Here is a 23,869-nt window from a genome sequence, read left to right on the forward strand (position 1 = left end):
CCCTACGGACTAACTTCTTTGCTTCCAGAGATGTCTTGACTCATTTCCTGCCGCTCATCAAACCAGGAGGTACAAACACACCGCTTCATCTGAAGAAGTGAGATACCAGCTCCTCCCTCACAGGAACTCATTAAAGGTTCAGCTCATGTTCAAGTGAGCCAAATTATCTTTAGCTCTTTTTGTCGGAAAAGTCACTAAATATAGCGGCTGATTTTCAGACATTTGTGGACGACATGTAAATATCGGCCAACCGTCTAAAGTTAAGGAAATCGGAACTGATTTATCGGTGCACCCCTACTCACTACCTCTCTACTAAGCATTTTAACTGTAGTTAATGGAGAGAACGAATCTATTTTGATCTGTTGTAGTATTTCGGAAATGACCCTAGTAAAAAAAAGTATACTTTAGTGTATTAAATTTTAACATACTTTAGCATACTTTGGTTGATGTACTTAAACTATACTATTTTGGAACAACTTTTTTGTGCTTAGTATATTTTAATAGTATTTAAAGTATTAAATTACATTTTTTAGTATACTTAGTATACGTTAATATACTTTTTTGGAACAACTTCAAGTTGTACTTAGTATACTTTAAGTATACTTTTTTTATGTACTATTTATATATTTTGAGTGAACTAATTCTGTCATAGAATTGTCTTAAAAATATACTTTTAATATACTTTAAATATATTTTAAATATACTGCTAATATATTAGTAATGTATTTAAATTACACTTAATTTTTAGTTTTGATTTACTGCTACTACTAATAAAGTACAATTTTAATTAAAAGTCTTCTTTATTCCTACTTCTCTATTTAGTACATTACATGCATAACTACACTACAGTACTTACATTGTTTTAGGCTACAATTACATGGAAAGATGAATTACACAAGATGTTCAAGGTAATTAAAATATTTTGTTTTATTACTGATANAAAGCTGCTACAGACTACAGTCTCCCAAAAGACTTGCAGCTGTAAGTTCAGCAAAAGGTGGTTCTACAAAGTATGAAGCCATGGGGGGTACAAATAAATGATGAATACAAATGCGTATCAGAATTTTCATTTGTTAAAAATTGTGAAAAATCCTGTATTCTTCCTTCTACTTCATAAACATGCATTGTATTAGTTGGTCATCCACACAAAAATACATATCTAACATGCTATAAAGCATGTTAGATATGTATTTCTCTTATATAGATTTTGTACTATTCCTTGCTTGCTTTCAAAGCACCTGATCTGAAAGTAGTTCATGCATATATATTTCAACGTTTTTGTGTATAAAAAAAAGTGATCTTAAAATCTCTAATTTTAAGATTAGAGATTTTAAGATCACTTTAAAATCTCTAATTTTAGCTGAGATTAAAAAAAGGCTTCTAAAATGAGTATACTAATAGGAACAGGACAAGTTATGTAACATCATAAGAACTAAGTTGAGGTTTTAGGGACCAAATGAGATCTAGATTTTTTTTCCTCCCCTCTGTTAGGTAACCTCAGCTTATTTTTGGAGGCTGTCTTTTCTTCTGCACTAATCAGAAAGTCTCAGATGGTGAGAATGAAAAACTCAGCTGGAGTCACTCTTCAGAATGGCAGGAAATTGGACCCGAGGCTCCCCTGAATGTATATTATAAAAGGTTTTTACAGATCTAAAGGCAAAGGTTACCATGATCACTGATTGCACCTGGCTTGTAGGCCACAGCATAAAACACACTGCTGAGGACTTAAAGTCTTTTTTTTGTTGATAATATCTATGGCCAAACATTATTTTGTCTAATTTTGTAAATCAAAATGGAGTGATGTGAAATTTTAGAGGTTGTAGGATAGAAATCCTACAACCTTTGATATTTCTCCAGCTATTGACTTTTTGGTTCACATCAGAATTCCATTGCACATTCACACCTCCCCAAATGAACTGGAATTTTCTAGACAAACAAACAAGAGTTCAATTAAAGTGTACTAAACAGGGCTGGTATGATTACACCCTAGGTAGTAATGCTGCAATTTGTAAATGCACAGGGATCAATCCAATATTTTATTTGTGGTCCCCAAGAGATACATTTATCCACAGGGGAAAGTAGCTGATCTTCCCACACATTTGTTTCAGAAATAGACAAAATAGACAAACCAAACATTATTTTCTGCTTCTCCTACTGCTGTTGAGTAATGCCTGCTTTGTGTATGGCCCCACTCTTTGACTGAGGGATTCAACTGTATTTGGAGAGAAATATAATTATATTAATAATTAAAAGTCATGTTGTTGGTTGATTCACATTAAGATATGTTTTGACTGAAAAGAAATGTACTGTGTCAAATGTACTGGGTCAATCTGACCTAGAAGTCAGAAAGGAATTCAGATTGGAGAGATGTGGAATAAACAATCACCAAAGAGGGAAACGTTAAGTTATTGTGCAAGAAACCTTTGGCAAACGTCTTTCCTGCTTGCGTGTGAGAAAGTCTGCCAGGAATGAGAAAGAATCTTTGTTTGGACAGACAAAGAACCAACAACTTGACTAATAGTTCTTCTGATGGAGCAGATTTAATTTCCAGGAGGTCAACCTCTAATTCTCCGAACTTCCAACTCACATCCAGTGTAAGACGGAGCCAGAATTGCTATGCAAGCGAGGTTCGGTAACGCCATTGGTCAAAAGTTTTCCAATACACAACAGTAGGGCTGGAATGGTATAAAAACCTGATGTCAGAAGTAAGAGACAAGACATTTTGGATTCTGAGACGATGAAAATGTGATGTGTGAATCCACAGATACGCATTAAATGTCTTCCTGTTTATCTACGAGCAGAGAGAATGGAATTTGTGTATCATTTCTTATTTATGTATTCCATGAGGTTAGCACCTTTAATTCCTCTACATATTCTCTAAGTCAGCCACGTTCCCGGTGAGACCATCGTTCTCCAAGAACTCAAGTAAGTTAGCCTATTCAAGAGAATCAGCCACGTTTGCAGGATGTCTGCTGAATCTGCTAACTCGAGTTAATGAAGTGGTTCAACTGAATTGTCAGAGTCTGCAGCATTTCCATGAGTCTGCTAACATGCTTTGTGTGCTTAGCAGCAGCCACCCTTGGGACTCATACAATTCAATGTTGTTGGTAGCTTCAGACCCAGGCTTTCTGATTCACCATGACCACATTTAGGAGCCAACTAACCCTAATGTGAACAAGACAAAGAACTCTGTTGTGAGGCAGGAGTATGTCAAAGACTATTGAAGAAGACTTCAATAGTGAAGCAGCAGTACAAATTCTGTTCACCTAGACAACTGACAGGAGTCAAAACACAACAGTAAAAAAAAATCTAAAGAACAGGTGGGAAAGAGCAGACCGTTTTTCTTCAGGAAGTTTATGAACTTCAGATCCACTATAAGTCTTTTGTGAAGAGTGCAGTCTCCTATGCAGTCATCTGTTGAGGCAGCAGCATCAGAACCAGTGATCTAAAATGTGGAACAAGCCATTAAAAGGCTGACTCTGATTTGGGGACTGCTGTAGAACCTCAGGAGGTACTTGCGTAAAATACCTCTTCTTCATTATAATGTAGAACATTATAATGGTCCCCCTTGAAAATGAGATCTAGATCTCAATGGGGTTTACCTGGTTAAATAAAGGAAATAAAAAAAAAAACATAATGGACAACCTGAGCATCCTCTGAACTTGACAGTAACTCAGCCACAGTGTTATTTAATTTCCCTTCAGGATTACTAAGCTATATCTGAAATGAGCTGAATTTAACATGCAATTCTACTAATTTGATTTCAATTCTAAGCACTGTCTAAATCGTGAGGTAATGTTGCAATCTAGCAGTCTCTACTGCTTACCACTAGATGGCAGTAAAGCAGTACCCTACACCTCTCCTGCTCTTCACCTGCCCAGCATTTTAATGCCTCTCCCTGCTACATCTGGTGTCTCCACAGGATCTTCCTGCTTACTCAATTCCCTCTCGCTGTTAACTGAAGTCAAATTTGACAAACAAAACTGTTCTTATTAAGCCGGTGGTGGCTTCAACTAAAAGAGGCAAAACTCAGATTGGTGTTTTTAAAATGACCTTTACAGGAGCTGAATGTCCTCACAAGCTGCAAAAATGTTGGAATCAGAGTCATTGCAGTTCAGCTGCCATTTTAAAACCAAGCATTTCTGTTTGGTGGTTGAATTTAGCTCATACTAAGCTAAGGTGAAGGGTTACAAATTAAATGTCAGATTAAATGTCATGCTTAAATGTCAGAGAAAAAGTCCAAGCCCTCAAATGTAAGACAACACTTGCTTTTGTACTATTTCATCCCGGGTGCCTTCAGATAAATGTGCCCACGTAGTGAGTTTTCCCTTACAGTGACACAAACATGACATGAAAGTCAGAAGTGAGTGAATAAATGCTGAACTGAACTATATTCAATTATATACCTGCATCACAGGTGTATAATTGCATATATACCTGCAATTATATATGCAGGTATATATGCATATATAATTGCCGGTATATATGCAATTATATACCTGCAATATAATTGCATATATATATTTGCATATATGAATATGCAATTTATATATGAATATATACCTGTATATAATATATACCTGCAGTGCAGGTATATATTCAATTAGTGGTTGGTCCAGGTCCTGCACCAACCACTAACAAAACAACATATGTTTCACTACACGGTAAAACCTATAGTACATCTTAATAACAGAAATAAGTTGAAATAACATTAATTTATCAAAAGGTTGTAGCAACTAATTTCTATCAATTAATTAAACTTGGAAATGAATTTTTAAAGTATTAACTCAGTTGTTTCAAGTGCAGGTTTTGGGTTATTTTAAGTGGTGACCTATAGACCCATTCAGCGTTTGTAAAGAAAGATGAACACACATTGTGGCAATGGAAGCATGACTTTTAATAGCTGGTTGTCAAGCTATGCTGGCGCATTATCCGCAAAAGACCGTGAAGCTGACTTTTAAAAATGAACTTTAACCAGTAGCAATGACATTTCTAGATCTGTGGACAGTTACTGAATTGGAGGATTCAAACTGAGAGAGAGAGAGAGAGAGAGAGAGAGAGCGCGACGCCGTGCAGGGACAGAGTTGGAATAAAACATGTTGAAGCTATTTAAGCTCAGGTCATGTAAAAAAAGTTAAAGGGGTAGTATTTCACAATATAACCACTTAAAGCACACTTTGTACCCCAAACTGGACTCTGCTTGAACTATTTCTCTTTTCCATTTCAGTATAATCCTGCCATCTTTAATTCTGTATCCACTGGCTGGATTTAAGGATGACCAGCGCTGCCCCCTTCTGGATGGCTGTGAAACTACAATTAAAAGAAGTTACAAGTGGACATTTTTACATTGGAACAAATTTTATATTAATAAATTATTAAATCGACAATCAATTGTAAGTTGATTAATTGTTTGCATCCCTAATTCAAATTCAAAATTTATATTTATTGTCCAATCTGTTCAATAGCAAAATCAAAATAATTTACAGGATTCTGCTGCATAGAGATAGCAGCATTTTTCTGGAGCTTTGGCAGTTTCAGAAGGACTGTGCAGGGTTGCTGGCTTCAGAATATCTCTCAGCAGCACAACGTGAAGCTGACATCTCATACTGTCAACACTCATCCTCAGAGCCACAACGTCCCATCGGAAAAACATCTTGTGCTGCGTTATGGCTGAGCAGACATATCTGGGCTCTCACTGTGGGATCTCTCCAGCACGGCCTCTTCTCTCACTGCGATGCAGGATGAACAACATGTAAACTGTAAAACAGTGAGGGAGATAACAAATGACATATCACATGGGACACCCACATGGAATAAGGAAGGGAAGTTGGTACATGGAGACCCAGTACCACAGATTTGCCTGCCTGTTCTTTTCTCAGCATATATGAGAAAAGATATGCTTCTTTTATGAACGCAATACTTTATTTTTTTTTTACTTTTGTCCCTCCTGAATGTATCCTTTCTGTGCTCCAAGAATTTAATGTCTAACATATAGTTCATACCTAAAGCTCTGAATAATGGCTAATACATACAGCAGTCACTTGGCCAGACACCTCTTGATGATATGGCACAGGTATTGCTCCAAAACGAGTAACTAACATGAGCTGATATACAAGCTATCCCTCTCATCACGGGCTAACGCTCCATCAGCTACAGAAAGTTTGACAGGCGTAGATACAGCTTCCAAGGGGCGGGGCCTCTTTAGCATTAGAACTCTAAAGAGAACAATTAAACATGGTGAACTGATGGCGGGAATCGAAGGATCGAACACAGAATTACATAATTCAGGATAACAACCATCGGCTACTAGCTTTAGACAACATCCATTCATTTTCTATACACTCTTGTCCCTAGTGGGGTCCGGAGGGGTGCTGATGCCTATCTCCAGCTAGCGTTTTGGGCGAGAGGCAGAGTCACCCTGGACTGGTCACCAGTCTGTCGCAGGGCAACACAGAGACAGACAGGACAAACAACCATACACACAGACTCACACCTAAAGATGCAGAAAGACCCCAGGCCTGAATCAAACCCAGAACCTTCTTGCTGCAAGGCAACAGCTCTACTAACTGCGCCACTGTGCAGCCCACAGTGAGACTAAAAAGCACATGGTGTATCTCAAAGCCTCTTGAGGTTCAAACACATTTTGGTTGTCCTACTGAGTATGTTGCTGATTTACAAGGACACCAAATGGAAATTTTTAAAGGCAACTGGCTTTAACTGATACACAAACCTTTGTCACTCTGTATGCTACGAAGCTAACTGAAACTGACTTCTATCGTAAATTAGTCAGGCGGTGTCTCATTTGCAGGACAATGATGGGCAGTTCATCGCTTACACCTCATCTACTCATTTAGGCTATTTCCACTCTGAAGAGTGGAATGATAGAAAGGTGAAGATGAGTGAGAGTCTGTCATTCAGAAAGTTCAGACGTACTTTCATGCAAAGCTCCTATTAACCTGCAGCTCTGACATGCAAGAAACTGACTCACCTGGAAAATAGAGGCTTGTTGGAAGTTCAGACTTTAAAAAGGGGCTTTATTATATTTATTCCAAACTGTTTGATAGTCTTTAAAAACTTTGACAAGTTTCTCATTTAAAATATGAATCACAAAATGCAATTTAAATGACCAATCATGCCCGTTCTTCATCAATTTCGACAAAGAATGTTTGTGTGTTTTATTTGAAAGTGAATGCCAAATGGAGTTCATGCAAGATTCTTTTGGAATTAGGTCAGTCATTCTGAAGTCTTCAGATCTTTGTCAGATTCTGAATCCTCTTTGGTAAAACTCTCCATCTATCAGTCTGAGAAGAGATTGCCAGCTCTCATTACAATGTAAGTGGGTCAATGGCAGTCAAGAAGCATTAGTAAGAGGCACTACTGGCTGCTGTTGACCCCTGATGTGGAACCTACAGTTCATCAAACGAGAGCGGAGCTAAACAATGCCTCCATGCCCGATGGGGTGAACGTGGCTGGGGGGTTGAAAACAAAGGAGGGAATGAAAGTTTGATGAACAACAACTGTGAAGCAACGTGGTTGAAAGAATCAGGTAAGAGGAATGAAACGAAGTTCGGCACTGCGCCGTTGAAACCCTGTGATCAAAGTCTTGGAAAATAAAGAGGGAAACCGTTTATACTTCCGCGTCTGGTCCAATGTTTTCCAGAGACATTCTGGTCTTTTATGTGTAAAACCTTTGGGACGGGCAAAAAGGCAGCTCACACTTTTAATTTGCAGTAGAGACTCACTAAAGGAGCTGGTTTGATTGACAGTGGTTGTTCAAGCGGTAGGTTGGGTAGCAGCTCCTTTTTAATGGATGAAAGTGCCAGTAATTGATTATCTGTCAACAAACTTGGCAAACCGTGGCTTCTCTAATTAGATTCAATCCTCAGCTTTTATGGCGGGACATTAAATGACTGCCACTCCTTAGGTTATACACTGAATATTACATAGTTGAGTGCTACAGGGCCTTGTGAATGTACTGTATTCACAACTCTTGACCTTTTCCAGATTTTGTTACAACCACAACATATTTTATTGAGATTTTCTGTGATAGACCAACAAGACAGTGTAAAGGTGAGGGAATAGGTAAGCTGGTTTTTAAGAAACCTTGAACAGTGACTGCACTACAATGGCATGTTGTGTGTGGTGGTGTTGGAGTTGGATCGAAACGCAGACAGCAGCTCGAACACTCATAGCAAGATAAAACGCTAAGGAAACAAGTACAATGCACATGCAATAAAAATAAATGTATAAAAGAAGTAATGCAAAGGAATAAACTAAAATAGCAAAACGAAAAAAGAATGATAAAAAACAAAAACACCCAAAGATCATAACATGGAATGGTTTAGCTCAAAGCAAATTTCTGCTTTAGCACAGTTCAGTCAAAGATCATACAGAAATTCAATAGTAGTGGCATCTATGAGGTCTCAAAAAATAACTTCCATTGGCTACCAAGTTTCACCAAAAACTTGAGCACTATTTATTAATTGACAAAAAACAATTAAATGAAAACTCTCTCCAACTATGTAAACTCTCCAAGCTATCACCTCACAGAGTGGCCCTCCTCCATGACTCCCGCACTCAGCTCCTTCAGACTAGCCAGGAGCAATTAGCAAACACCTGGTGGAACTGCTGAGCTCATTATAGGAGCTACTTCTAAATGCAACGCTGGTAAAGAAGTTGTTAAAGGTTTAATAATGGAGCCAAGTTTCGATGACTTCCTGAAGGCAGAGTTTCAGAAAGAGGAGGAGTTTTTAAAGAGACAGAGGCCCAATTTCAAGGTGTTAAGTCAATATTTTTAAGTCAGATCTGATCTATACACATAATGCTGCCCTTTTGAATTTTACCTTCAGGTTGGCACCACAGAGCACTTTGCAATAACCGATTGTCACAGAGAAAGTATCTCCCCCCCGGCTGTCTCTCCAATGAACCAAATGAACACAGCATTTTTATAGTTTTACAACAGTCCTTAGGTTTTCTTTCATTGTATATAGTTAAAAAATGCCTGCAGATACATGCGTGTATTATTCCTTCATCCTTATTTTATATCCTCTAATCTTAATTTATTTATACATTGTCTGTACTGTGAGTGCTTAATTATCTAAGTCAAATTTCTTATCTATGCTCTTTACAAAGATGTATAGAGCTCAGAGGGAAGGCGTTCAGCGTGGAAAAGACTTTTTGGAACAAAACACTCAGCCAAGTCGGCTACACTCTGCCGCTCTACAGAATTAGATCAGATTCCCTGTTTTAAATAACGGTGCTACAACATAATCCCTGAAACAACTCAAGCAATCACAGTGTGAGCATTTCAAATTGTTTGAAGTTGTTACGGACACAGCAGACATATTTTGATATGAAAACAAGGTTTTTGCATTGACAAAGGTCAAGATATGCTTCCTTTGAAATGTCACAAGAGATGCATAGAGCTGTGAAAATGTATTTTCAGCTTCAGATCAACAAACAAATTTGAATATCATACAAAGGAAACCTGAGTTTCCTTTGTATGATATTTTTTGTATTAACATTTTTTGTATTAACAAAAGATAGCTAAAAACCTATTCAAACCAACCTGGCTCTATTTGGAAAAGTGATTGTCCTCCAACCATACAACTGCTTGTACCATCCTGGATGATTGTCATCAATAACTCTTTTTACAGAATAGTTTTATTTCAGCCTCATAAGTCAAGCTAAAAGTCATGCAAATGCATTTATTAAATCAGACTTTACTGGGTTACTCCAAAAACCTAAATCAATTTGTTCTTATTTTCTGAACCAATGACCTGCTGCATAACCCAAGTGTGCTTGAGCTCAAGGTCTCACACTAAGGCACTCAACTCGGCACATTGTGAACACCAACGAAGCAAATCATAATCTAACAATATGGAACTTTCCCTTATCAAATAAAGGTTTCACAAATCATGAACTGGGTATTAAATATTGTGCTTTTAGTGTAGAACAATCTATTCCATGTTCGAAGAGCCTTAAGTATTTAAGTTTATAAACTACAGCCAATTGAAATACTCAAGTAGGGTCGCCACCCATCCCTTAAAATACGGAACCGTCCCGTAATTGGCTGTTAAATGTAGCATCTCGTTTTTAACCGATATGGGATGCGATTTATTCCGTATTTTACAAATGTGGATGTGTAATAATCAAGAAGTGGTCCACGAGTACTTTATATATTAGGCTGCCCCAGTCATTGTTTGACTCACAGTGTTGGTGTTGCGATATTGTGCCCAACTGCTTTCTGGGTAACACACACACTAACTGACACGCTGCCACTGCAGCAGCAGCAGCACCCCCACCCCACTCCCATGCTTTACACAGGGACTGGTCCCTTATTTTAATTTCTGAAAGGTGGCAACCCTACACTCAAGGTAAATGGGTTTGTGCTTGTATAGGGCCTTATAGAGTCCAAGGACCCCAAAGCACTTCACACCACAGTCATTCACCCATTCACACACACACTCACATGCTGATGGTGGCAAGCTACTAGACAGTAGCCACAGCTGCCCTGGGGTAGCCTGACAGAAGCGAGGCTGCCATGCACCGGTGCCACTGGGCCTGGTGGAACCACCCTTCTGAAGCCAGCTTCAGCTCTATTATACAGAATGTTTGTGCTAGATGTAAACTGTCAAAAGAACATGTCAATTCATCTAGTATATGTCTCATAAAGAGATTGTATGCTAATCATTTCTCTTGATAAAGTTTTCCTTATCTCATTTGGCATGGAAAATGAGGAGACAACTCACTTGTGTTACCCAAGACTAATGCTAGCATGTCCAAGGCTAGCATTAGCTAGCATTAGCCACTGAATTGCTTGACATAGGCAATTCAGTCGGTGACCAGAGTAGGTATCATTAGCCTCTTCAAAGCTAATGCAGCAGTGAGTAGTCTCCTTCCAATGTCACATGCTGTTTTTATTTTGTTTTTTAATTATGTAAAGCACCTTGAAATGCCTTGCTGCTAAAATGTGCTATACAAATAAAATTTGATTGATTGATGATTCTCATTTGCCAACACCAGTTACTCAGGTACCAGTGCTGACCTATTAATTTTGTCGCCGAAAACACGCCATATCGAACTGATGGCTGGACATTGTATTGATAGCAGCAGACCACTCACTGTCTCAGTTTTCTGTTGTCAGCTGCTACAGCCTATGAAATGTAAGTTAGCATCATAGCAAATGTCACTGTACATGTGTACCGTGTAAAATAACATGTAAAACAACCAAAATTATGTTTTACTGTCAGGTGAGCAACACTTTCCTTGTTGTGTCGCACATGCTTGCAAAACAGCAGCTTTAAGGGGATCACAGCAAATTGGCATCATACACACCTTCTAATTCTCTACCTTTATGCTACATACTTGCACCTTTACGGTGCTGATACTCAATTAGAGCTGACATCCCAGGTGAAACACATTTCCTAAATAGATCCGTGCAAGAGAAACCATCAGGACTATCAGTCCAGGGCCACCAGGATCAATAATCACTGATCTATATTTATACCAGCATGCTCACAGAAGCCGTTCTCATTAGTTGTTGCGATGACCATTGATTACAGTAATTCCCAAAACCCCCAGCCCTAATCTTTGCCTTTGCTTCTCTGTGTCACTCCCTAATCCGCAGCAGGATCTGGAATATGATCGTAATTAACTTTAAGGTTTATTGTGGTTACTCATTCAACTCTGCAACCAAAACCTCTGTCATCTTTCACATATTCACTGCTGAAGAAATTGCTTTTTTTGAAAGCACCTAGAGAAACTTGCTTTCTTAATTTCGGAGGTAAGTAAATTAGTTAGAGTTTGGTCCAAAGACAAACCAACAAATTGAATTACTTCCCAGCAGGCAGCAGCTATTCAGCTTACTACAGGCTATGGTGATAACGCTATACTACGCCATGGCAAAAAAAGAAGGGGATGATGGCTACATAACAGCCATTAAATGAGTTGATGACATTTAAAACAGGGAGTAGAAGAAATTATTGGTTATTGATGACAAAAAAAGTAAAAACAACAACAACAACAAAAAAAACAGTTCCTCCTTATTGTGAACTTTTTGAGTACCTTTTAAACCCACTTTTTTATGACATTCAGATTTTATCCTCATAATATCTTATTTTTGTATCCTCATGTAATTCAAATATAATAGTTAAGTTATTGTTCCATGCCTTGGCTAATTATTGGTGAAATGAGTAAGAATTTGTTTTAGACTCCTTTTGTTCAAAAGTTTTACTCCCTTAGTAAACTGTATGAATGAACTTAAGAAACTATAAGCAACAAAAACTGTAATTATCTGATCAGTAATCACTTACATAGCCAGTCTTGGAGAGGAATCACGATGCAGTTCAGTATTCTGTAAGTGAAAGTCACGAACTCACTCGTCTTCAGTAATTGGAGCACACACCCACATGTCCACATAAACAGTTGGCCTTGCAAAAGGAGACAGAAAAAAAAATCTTATTCCCACCGTCTTCGTGATACAGTTCCATAAGACAGTAGAAGGAACAGACAAAAGAGAAAAGTAATGAACTGAGATACGCTGTATGGGGCAACAACTCTCTTTACTGCGTATCAAACTGACCGAGAACACAAATTCGTCTTCCCCTAACATCCCGTAATGCCATGTGAACATTCAATTACTCGACAGCGTGGGGAGGATTCATTTGTGCTGTGGAAATGAGGTGCAGTGATATTCTAAACGGCTCTGTAACAGCTGCAGGACTTTTTTCCCCGTTCCAGCATAAAATGGGATAAATTTCTACAGGCAAGTCCAGTTAAAAAAAAAAAAATCATTTAAAAGCTCTTCACATTCTGACTTGCACACAGATGCGAATTGTACATGGATAATTACAAGCATAGTTATAGCAAAACAAAACATTCAATTCCTGAGCTAGTGAACCCAAGCTTAACAAGGCAGTTTGAATCCCAAGTTACACAGAGCCAGGCAAAAATACAGCTAGACAAGAAAACAGAGAACAACCAAAACACTAGAATTTGATTTCTATTGATGGATGTCATCAGGACAAACCAGAAGAACTTGTAGTAATAAATAAACCGATCCAGGGTTGCACTTCTCAACCACATACACAGTTTTTTTTGGTGACAATAGCTAAGGTCTTCACAAACTGGTATGTTCATGGACTGGGTATCCAGTCCATGGTAAAAGCCATGATGTAGAAGCTTACTTTGTGCGCATCCACTTTAGCCTTGTGTTATCGACAACAGTGGAGCCATTTTTACATTTTATTTATGTCTGTCTTGCTTTCTCCTGACATTAGTTGTGTTTCCTTTGGCAAGAGAATTGTGCAAATTGAAATCATGACAGTAAATGGGCTTAATGGAAACACATCAGTTTCCAAAAGTCACGTTTTTCACTAAAATGCTTTTTGCGCTAGGATGATGTATTTTTTTGACTGTATCAAAATAGATGTATTTTGGAAAACTGCAACGGAAACCTTTTTTGTTTCCATTGCAGTTGAGTCACTTGATCAATAACAAGATATTATTACTAGCAATAGTAGGATTACTGGCAATAGTAGGATGATGGTTTGCTTTAGTTTTTTTTTTGGACAATGTGCAGCTGGCTCCACCAGAGCTCTCACAGCATCACACTTCATAAAAAGTTAATTTTGTCATTCCAACGTGTCGAATCCACAGCTCTTCTGTAAAATGGCCAACTACTATTTCCCCAAAACGCCGAGTACATGTAGGCGGGGCTTGTTGCTCCAATACCTGGATAAGACGCCAACGTCTCCTCTGATCACTGCTAGGTGAAAAACACTAATGCCATGTCTGAATTTTGGCTATATCTCATGTAACTCTTTACATCTGTTGATGCCATGATTTATATTGACTTATCACTTGATCAAACTTATTCACGTATGATTTTCACTTCATTTCTTATTTAATGGAAACACCACAATTGCATTGTGTTTGTTTTTGACATTAGCAGACTAAAAACAAAGATTTACACACATTTGTAATAGAAACACAGCCAGTGTTTCCAGTAAAGAAGTTGTTAGTGAGACGAAATAGTAGAAACAAAATAGCAACTACAATTGTTTTGGCCAAGTCGTTCTATTTTTGAGACTTACACTCAGTAAAAATGTGCCAACCTTTAATTTTAGTGTGGTCCTAAATGTTCCGTCTTAATTTCCTAGAATTGTTTAATTTTATCTGAGTCAAATGGAAAGCTAGGAAGGCAGCTTTCAGAGAAGCTAAAGATAGAGACCTGTTGCTAAGTGGGCAACATGCTGCAGCTAAAATGCCATTTAACCAGCAAGGTGTTGTTTGCAGCTTCCTCGCACCTAACAAATATCCGTGTGGAGCTGTGTTAAAAAGACTGATCTGTGCCACTCAGCTTATGTCTTTAGCTTTGTAAGTTCAACCACAAAAGGAGGCTTTAGTAAAAAGGCTAATAAAGCTTGTTATTTAGAGTTGCTCTGTTTAACAGGTTGCTGGCTGGGAGCAGCTAGACTCTCTTTCACAGTTAACATTATAAAGAATTGAAAAGCATTTTAGTTGTAAGGAGGAAAATCCAGGTTAGTTAGACGGATGTCCACAGCTTTAAATATAGTTTAGCACGCTTTTAATGTGAAATTGGGCTGATGTTGAAACAGCAGTGCAAAAAGTAGCAACATGTGTCACTAAAGCTAAACAAACCAGACAGGAGACCCGACATCTAGTCTGTGGCTTTATTTGAAAGTGAAGTGGCAGTAAAGTGGATTGTGAGGGAGGGGAAGACAAGCAGCAAAGGTCAACAGGTTGGGACTCGAGCCCGTGACGGCCATGTTGTGGACTGAGGCCTCCGTACAAGGGTCACATGCTTTACCCCTGCGCCACTGATGCACCTGATAAATTTGACCTTTTTCACATCTTAACCCTGACCCGTCTGCTGTATCCCTCGTTCTTTGTGGCGCCATTTCCTCACTAACCTTCTAACAGACCTCTGAGGTCTTTACAGAACAGCAGGGTTTATATTGGTATTTACTAACTGGGCAATTTCTATGTGAAATGCTTTGGGCTGGATTTTATTTTGGGATTCCAGAATGAAGATGGCACCACACTTGTTTACATATGTTTATATGTAAACAGTGATGAGCTGCCTATAATTTTTCTTCCTGTTCCCAATTATGCACCACAAGGTAGCTACAATGCTCACACAAAAAAAATGTTTAAGCTTACATATTAATAAGACAAATGGATGTATGAATACCTTTTCTAAGACAATCAAGACCGTTTCAAAAGTCCTTAAAAGCAAAAAGAAGCAGAAATTTTGAGTACATTTCAGATAACACTGAATATGAAACTACTTTCTCCATGCAAGACTTTGCTCTTTTCATTGAAAGACAAAATGTCCACTCATTTTCAGTCCAAACCTGACGTACCAACAGTATCAGCTGACTCAGAGTACCTCCCTTCTGCTTGCACACGATTATGCAGCAATTGCTCAACCTGTTGGATCTCCGGGAAACGCTTTGGCTGTCGGATCTCATCTCATCACGGCCCGGTTGTCCCATATGTCTTTGAGGCAGGTGTCCTCCTCTCTGTCACCTTTGTGGCCCGCAGCTTCCCTTTGTACCTGGAAATGAGAGGACGTTTCACACAGGGAAGCTACACACCCAGCAGGGGGCGTGGCTATAAATATATGCGCTATTTCAAAGAAAAGTTTATTTTTGTTTGTTTTTTTTTGGTTACAGCATTTTTAAGCAGAAATAATTTTGTTTGTCTGTTGAAGCATTTTATGAAAGAAAAGTACCTTAAGAATCTAAATTGTATGTACAAAAAAGTCTAATAAGAATATTTGTATCCAATTTTATTCAGGGGAAGGTTGTATTTTTATGCCTCCTTGGCACCTTTCTTACATTTGATTTTTGTTCTTGCTTTTGGGTGATAAATTGAAAGGTTGGAGCCAAATGGATTTCTGTTCTGGAAGGAGATGGTTTATTGAATTGAATTCTCTACCTGCTGGGAAGTTGTCAATATGCCAAAGTCCAAAAGACTGCCTTTGATTTGTTGCTCTATTCCATTCAACCTGTTAGTGAACAAAAAGGTCATGCTTGTGTGTTTGACAGAGTGAATGTGTACGGCCCGTTTTCTGTGCAGTGGAAACCCAATTACATAAATATTTCCCATCTAAGGTGCTTAAATGTTTGGCCCAGTGCATAAGTAATAATAACATTTTTAGCAATTTTCTCCTTCCAGAATGTCCCTTTAGAGAGGAGTTACCGTATTTCATCCGATTTTAAGACCTGTGATCTTCTTAATATTCTGGGGGAGGCCAATCTTGGGACAGATGTTTCAGTCGGATGTCTGAGTGCAGACGTGACCCGGATATTGAGCATCCGTGTGTGCCATTTAAGGTGAAAATGGCACTGAGTGAAGATTTAAAAGCCTTTGGCAGCATTGGTGCTATGCTGATTAGGACTACAAGCTTATGTTTTTAATGCAAAAAGTGCCCTTTTCAAATTGCAAATTAATTTCCTTTCATTACTCAATTCGTAAACAGTGTTGCCTCATTGAATGTTACAGATATTGTCAGATCTTTGCAGATGAATGGATACATGCCTTTAAGGCTTCAGTTTTAAAGCACATTTTTTCTTCAGAATCTTACATTTATGAGATAAAACAACACAAAGTAGTTTGTTACTGTGAAGAAAAAGTGTCTTTTACTAACAAAAAAATTACAAATACATAGTTTCCCATTGTATCCAGACCCCTTTTTTGTGAAACTCCAAAAATGAAATCCAATGTGACTAACTATGAGGTACCATTTGTAACTTTACTCAATCAAGAAATCAGTTTATTTAGCCTTTCATACTTTCACCATATTACCCATTCACTTACACGTCACAATTTAAAATACATATTTAACTAGCAAGCTAAATATTTAGTGTCAATTTTTTTGTTAAGCTTCAAATTAAATATTAAGTTCCTATGCCAAATTTTTGGTTTTAAAGCTCAATACTTAGCCCAGTAACTAAATATTTAGCTTCAAACTAAATATTTAGCCCCAAAGTAAATATTCAATCTGGAACTAATTTTTTAGCTAATATGCAAATTTATTTTCCAGTAATCGCAATCTAAATATTTAACTTTCTAATATGTTGAGTTTGAAACTCGATATTTAGCTTGCTAATGAAATATTTGGTTTGAAACTGTAGCATTTATAAATTAATGATGGTGAAAACATGACTGAAGAATAAATTTTGTTTCTTATGACAGCCGAAATAATCCAAATTATTGCTGTTATTTTTTGACAGTGCAGCTTCACAAACAGCAACTCGAAATTGCGTTCAGTGGTCACTTGATTATTACATTTGCTTGTCATCTGTTGTTATTGAATCTTCATAGATTTATGACAGCAAATCTATGAAGAACAAGCATCAACTGCCGTCGCAGGCCAGGGAACAGCAGACATTCGGATCTAGTTGTACAAACATTTAAAACAGGTTGAGAGAATAAAACAATATCTTAAGCTTCGAACATGTAATAAAATGTGAAATTTATCATGAAATCCTCGGAGAACTGTGCTCTGAGGTTAACACTCAGACATCTGGGGATTTTTAATTGAAAATCTTGTTGAACAAACCTTTAAATATTGAAAATGGACAGACAGGCATAAAGTGGTTTAGACAATTTTAGAGATTAAGGGAAGGAATTCCTGGAACAGGAATTAATAGTTAATTAATTCTAAGTAACATCCCAAACCTAGTAAAACTTTCATGCTAAGTGAATGTGTAACCCTGCTAACCTCACCCGTCACTTTATGCTCCCAAAGGGCATTATTTACATCCAACTGTCTAGTTGACTCTTTGAAAACAGTCGAGCACTAATATCTAATGGGCTCTCTGTTCCCTCTGTGCCAACGCTCAACTTAGTTTGACTGAACGTTGCATTAGGAGCCATGATGATCAGAGGGCCACAGCCTCATATACTAGTAAAAACTTTGCATTCTCTTGTCAACAGCTTGAACATTTTTATTAACTTTAATAATTGAGATTTTTCGCCCAAGATGGAATAATTGTAAGGTAAACAACATCAAGAATTTGTAAAACAGGTTTGAATGTTTTCTTTAATCCACTTTTCTACACTGTAAAGGCTGACAGATACACAAACAACTTCAGAAGAAGACAATGAGTGGCAGCAGGATGGCAGTGGTGCATGTTTTTCAGTGATTTATTACGTGAACAAGTTTATTCAAGAGTGATTTTTTTCTTATCTAATTGAAACTGCAATTGCAAAATTGTGTTTTTTCACCATTAGCAGAACAGATTTTTGTGCATGTGTAAGGAAAATGCAGCTGTGTTCCTCAGAAAGATGCCAACAATGGCAGTTTTTCTAGCCATCAGCTAGTTCCTGGCATAATTCTTGATGGATATTTGGCTGTTTTCCTCAAAACAAACGGAGTTGCTTTTCAGCCACACAAAACATTCCAGCTAAATTCACACAACAGGGATGACGTGGAGCCATTCTAAAAGCTGTTAGTCTTGGTTAGAAATGGACACACAAAGTAGTTTGTTGCATTTTGCTAAAACAGTTTGCAATGCAAAAGCAGCACATTTGCATTTCATCTGTCGACATGGAACTTATCATTGAAGTTACTCTGTAACCTGAAAGTTGAACCTGAAGTTACCTCATAACGCCTCTAATCATGAACATCAGAGTTTAGGGATTTGATCAAAGAGCTGATCTATCAAAGTAAATTTAAAATGAGAGAAAGCTGGAAGCCCATCAGCAGCATGTTGCTCCAGTAATTAGAGTTCAGCTATAGGCAGCATGTCTTGCTTCCTGTTTTTCAGCACAGCTCATACTCATGTTTTAAGCAATAAACTACAGCAGGAGCCGATAGGCCGCCCAACACCAGACAATGAGGCATGGGTTGTAATCCCAACATGTAGTGTACGCAATCTTTTCTCTATATCATAAATATATTTTTATGTTTTTTACTTCTTAAATGTCGTAGCGTTGTATTCTTGAATAGCTGTCCTACACTGCCCTCTAGAGTGTCGGAGAATATTGGCTAAAGCAGTGACAAGTATAAATGCTAAAACATTTATATCAGCCTGATTCAGCGCATCTCATCTCCAAACAGAATGTACATACGTCAAGCATTAGCTTAGCTTTAGCTAAGAAACCAGTGTAAGTAACGGCTCATCGTTGTCTGGCTGCCAGTCTGCGTTCAGTCTCCATGGCAACTGTTGCCAAAGTATCAGGTGCAGAATCAGACCTTCTGGATATCAAACAAACTTGAATGGACGTATGTTGCCCAGCCAGCTGGATTCAGGTGTGTTGCTATGGAAACATCAGGGACAGTAATGCTGCTGTCTTTTCCTTGGTGGTATAGATTGTGCTCGTGTACTTGCAGTGGTAAATAACCCGTCCTTTGGTCCAGGGGATGAACATTTGCAGTGAAGTAATTGTTTGATTACTTCAGCTTTAGTTGATCTTCTGTAGTTCAGTCGGTTCATGACCTTTAACCCTGACACACTTCGCTTATGAGTAGCACAGTTCTGAAGCACACTTTCAAGTTCAACTCGGAATGACTGAAAAAAAAAGGGCTGGCCTAGTCAAAACCCTGTCTTAAATCATAATGAGATGCTGTAGCATGATCTTAAACTGTGTGTCAGAATGAAACAATTCTGAAAAACAGGTGAGACAGATTCCACTATTTACATAAAAGACTCATTACAAGCTATCAGAAATGCTTGATGGCAGTTGTTGNATGTTTTTTACTTCTTAAATGTCGTAGCGTTGTATTCTTGAATAGCTGTCCTACACTGCCCTCTAGAGTGTCGGAGAATATTGGCTAAAGCAGTGACAAGTATAAATGCTAAAACATTTATATCAGCCTGATTCAGCGCATCTCATCTCCAAACAGAATGTACATACGTCAAGCATTAGCTTAGCTTTAGCTAAGAAACCAGTGTAAGTAACGGCTCATCGTTGTCTGGCTGCCAGTCTGCGTTCAGTCTCCATGGCAACTGTTGCCAAAGCATCAGGTGCAGAATCTGACCTTCTGGATATCAAACAAACTTGAATGGACGTATGTTGCCCAGCCAGCTGGATTCAGGTGTGTTGCTATGGAAACATCAGGGACAGTAATGCTGCTGTCTTTTCCTTGGTGGTATAGATTGTGCTCGTGTACTTGCAGTGGTAAATAACCCGCCCTTTGGTCCAGGGGATGAACATTTGCAGTGAAGTAATTGTTTGATTACTTCAGCTTTAGTTGATCTTCTGTAGTTCAGTCGGTTCATGACCTTTAACCCTGACACACTTCGCTTATGAGTAGCACAGTTCTGAAGCACACTTTCAAGTTCAACTCGGAATGACTGAAAAAAAAAGGGCTGGCCTAGTCAAAACCCTGTCTTAAATCATAATGAGATGCTGTAGCATGATCTTAAACTGTGTGTCAGAATGAAACAATTCTGAAAAACAGGTGAGACAGATTCCACTATTTACATAAAAGACTCATTACAAGCTATCAGAAATGCTTGATGGCAGTTGTTGTTGCCAAGGTGACACAACCAGTTATTAGGTTTGGGAGGCAAATATCAGGCCCATAGTGAGTGAAATCAAAGTTATCAGTTTTGTTTGATGAGGTTCTGTTTGTCTGATATTGAAATTTGCTTGATGAAACATTTTGGTGTGACAACAAAAGATAAAAGGAGAACTAAAGGAGAAAGTATTTTTCACAATACTGTAGCAACATCAGTTTGTTGTCATGACATGAGTCAGGGACAAGATGAAGGCCTGCTGTGAATTGTGAAAACGCCTTCACTTATTTTCTTAGCGTTGTGGTTGAAATTACATTTGAATAAATAGTGGTGAATTTAGATTGTATTTTTGAAGCAGAAATATGTCATTTTCATACAATGATCTCAACTAAAAGCAGTTAGATCTCAACGGGTTTCACTCCACATTCTATAACTGAGAAGGTTTCAACAGGGACGAATCTGAGGCGTCTGATTTTGACTTTACAACCAGTGAAAGGAAAACATTAATTGGCTTCAGAATGCAGAATGGGAGAAAAGACAGAAGAGATTCAATTAATAGATACTGTAAAGTGAGTGACAAAAGTGCTTAATAGAAACTTTATTTCATCACATAAAAATGTAATTCCTTCTATTTTCTGGTGCTTAAGATTGTCAGTGGCATTTGTAGTGGAAACAAAAACAAAAAATAAATTAGAAATGCAGTAAGCTGTCTGGTGGTATTTTAGCACTTTTTTAGTGACCACAAACAAAGAGTTTTCCCCTTTGTTTGGTCATAGATGTTTTGGCAGGCTGTGAAGCAAACCCATTTATCAATGTCAACAGTTATGGCAGGAGTAAAAGCACTCTGGACTGACTTATGAGCTTTGGGGATCTGGTGGGAGGGAGCTGGAGCTACCATTTCTCTGCCTAAAATCTTTCACCTCCAACTTTGGACACTTAAGCTCAGGAGAAGAAAAAAATGTCACAGGTTTATATAAAAGAAAAACAGAAAGTGCCAGCCTATCCGCTGAAAAGGGCACTGATCCACAAAACCACATCTATTCTTGAAATTTTATAGCAACGTTTCTACATGAGAAAATGAGAAGAAGCAAATATTAATAGGAATAAAAAAGGATGAGAAAGATGCAAGGATGCAAGGAAGAACAAAGCTGCTGAGAAATCAGCCGGTAGATGTTGAAGATTGATTCTGGTACATAAGGAAGACCAAACTCAAAAACTGATGCATAAAACAATTGTGAAACTACTGAAAGAGGAGAGCAACAACACTGAGGAGGAGGAATTCAAGTGAAAATTATCAGGAAGGCAGTAGCTTGGGGAGGTACCATCTACAAAGCTGAGGTAATACCAAACTACGACCTGAATCCCAGAGGACTTGAAAAAGAGGCTTCATGGATGCAGAGAGAGAAGGAAGTTCAAGTCATCACTTCCTTCCACCATAATGAGCAAAGATCCCTAACAACATTTCTCTGCCCAGGTTTCTAACCATACAGGTTGATAAAGATTCAAAGAGTAGTGGCAAAAGCAAATGGGGTGGATTAGCAGAGCTTGCCCATAACTGATGGTGTCATCCAGGACATCTTAAAAACATGGAAAAACATCTTTGCTGCCTGGTTATTAGCATGTTACCATAAGAAATCCTCCCTATCCATGGCATCTACAACTTTATGAAGATAGATGATATGAGTTCCAACAACATTCCATTTTCCCTCAGGATTGATAAAGTGTTTTTTGAATTCAATTGAGCTAAATTGAGTGAGTTTGTTTGATGTAATTCAAACTCTTTTCAATGATCTGAAGATGTTCTCTGGTTACCGTCAGAAGCCTGCTCTACATCATCAGTGGTTATATGAAACACAGTGATTGGAAAGAACTGAAAGCTCAATTTTCTACACAAATTGAGGGTTTTTGTTACCGTTTGGCTGCAATGTAGCTACCATTAGTTCATTTGCAGACATTTGTGTCACTCAAATTATATCAGTGCTTCAATAGTTAGTTTTTCACATGTCATCAGGCCCCAAATCCCTTCAGTCTAATTCTGCACATGTGGTGATCAGAAAGAAAGCTAAAATATATATATATAAAAAAAGAGTTGTTGCTGCAGATAACTTTTGTCGGTAAACATGGCAGAAGAACATTTGAAAAATAAAAAAACCTGCTATTGACTTTTTAAAATAGTCTTATTTTTCTATTTACAATTGGGAGTCAAGCACATATGGTAATGATGTTTTGGTTTTAGAAGGAAGGACAAGGATTCCTTCAGAAAAGTGTTTTAGGATTGGTTATTTGCCCTAAAACACAATAGAAATGTCAATAGTGACTCATTAATGTTTCATGTTTACAAGTTTTTCTGACTCCAGCATTTGATAAGTGGTTTTTAAATTGTCCTTTGAAGAGGAATATGTAAAATGTTTTTCTGACCTTTTCTTTGCAATTTTCTTAGGATGTAGTTTGCTATATTGTACAAAAAAAGAAGCAAGCCCGAGGCATGAGAACATATTGTGTCCTGGTTCCTGCTGACAGACAACAAAATGAGAGATCCAGACAGTAGATATGACTGAAGCTGCTTTGCTGAATCTTCTCAGTTATTATTCTTTTTGTAAAACTGCAACACAAAGAAACTTACATTACATTAATGTTTCAGGTACATGAACTATACTTAACACTCTTTACATTCCAGTTAACACACACAATCATCCTATGAATGCACTCACAAGAAAAAAGCATTACAAAAACTCTATTGGTGAATGCACATTTACCAGTGCAACTAACATAAGTGTATGTTATGTTGTACACTTAACATACACTTTAGTTTATACCAACTAAAATAAACTTTACCAACTAAAGTTTATTTTAGTTGGTATAAAACAACTAAAATAACTTATTTTATTCATACTCAGTGTTGGTTCCACTCAAAGAGTCACACACAGGCATCATCTTGTGAGGGTAAGTCAAAGCATAAGTACACAGAAGTGGATGTTGGATGTCTGTAGTTTTGGAGAATGAAGCCAGATGGAGCAATGAAGCAGAAGAAGCTGCTTAGCGATAACGTCAAGATGGCGCCAGCATTTGACCCCATTACTACAGACAAAACAGCGACACTCTGCAATGCCGGGGACTTTATAGCAGTCTGTGAAAAATATTTACTATTAAAAGCTTTTGTTTACACAGAAAGCACAGTAGTTCATCTTTTTAAATCATGTAAGTGGTTTTATCGTGTCAGTGGTACTTTAAAGGTGCAGTGACTCAAAACCAAAACTTACCAACTGACAGAAGTCAGAACAGAAAACAAGACAAGAAAAGCTGTTGAAGAATAATAATGGTGTTTATCGAGTCCAAGACAAAAGTTCATCATATAGTAACAATGCTGGTAA

General features: G+C 37.8%; 1 long non-coding RNA gene across 1 annotated transcript; it reads left to right on the plus strand.

Moving 5' to 3' along the window:
- Nucleotides 1-1,051: 1,051 nt before the first annotated feature.
- LOC107838681 (uncharacterized) lies at nt 1,052-22,601 on the plus strand. Its single transcript, XR_001664767.1, has 3 exons — nt 1,052-2,341; nt 14,516-14,522; nt 22,586-22,601. It is a non-coding gene; the product is annotated as an uncharacterized LOC107838681 (long non-coding RNA).
- Nucleotides 22,602-23,869: the final 1,268 nt, after the last annotated feature.

This window comes from Poecilia formosa, unplaced genomic scaffold, assembly GCF_000485575.1.
Source record: "Poecilia formosa unplaced genomic scaffold, Poecilia_formosa-5.1.2 Scaffold296, whole genome shotgun sequence".
NCBI lineage: Eukaryota > Metazoa > Chordata > Actinopteri > Cyprinodontiformes > Poeciliidae > Poecilia > Poecilia formosa.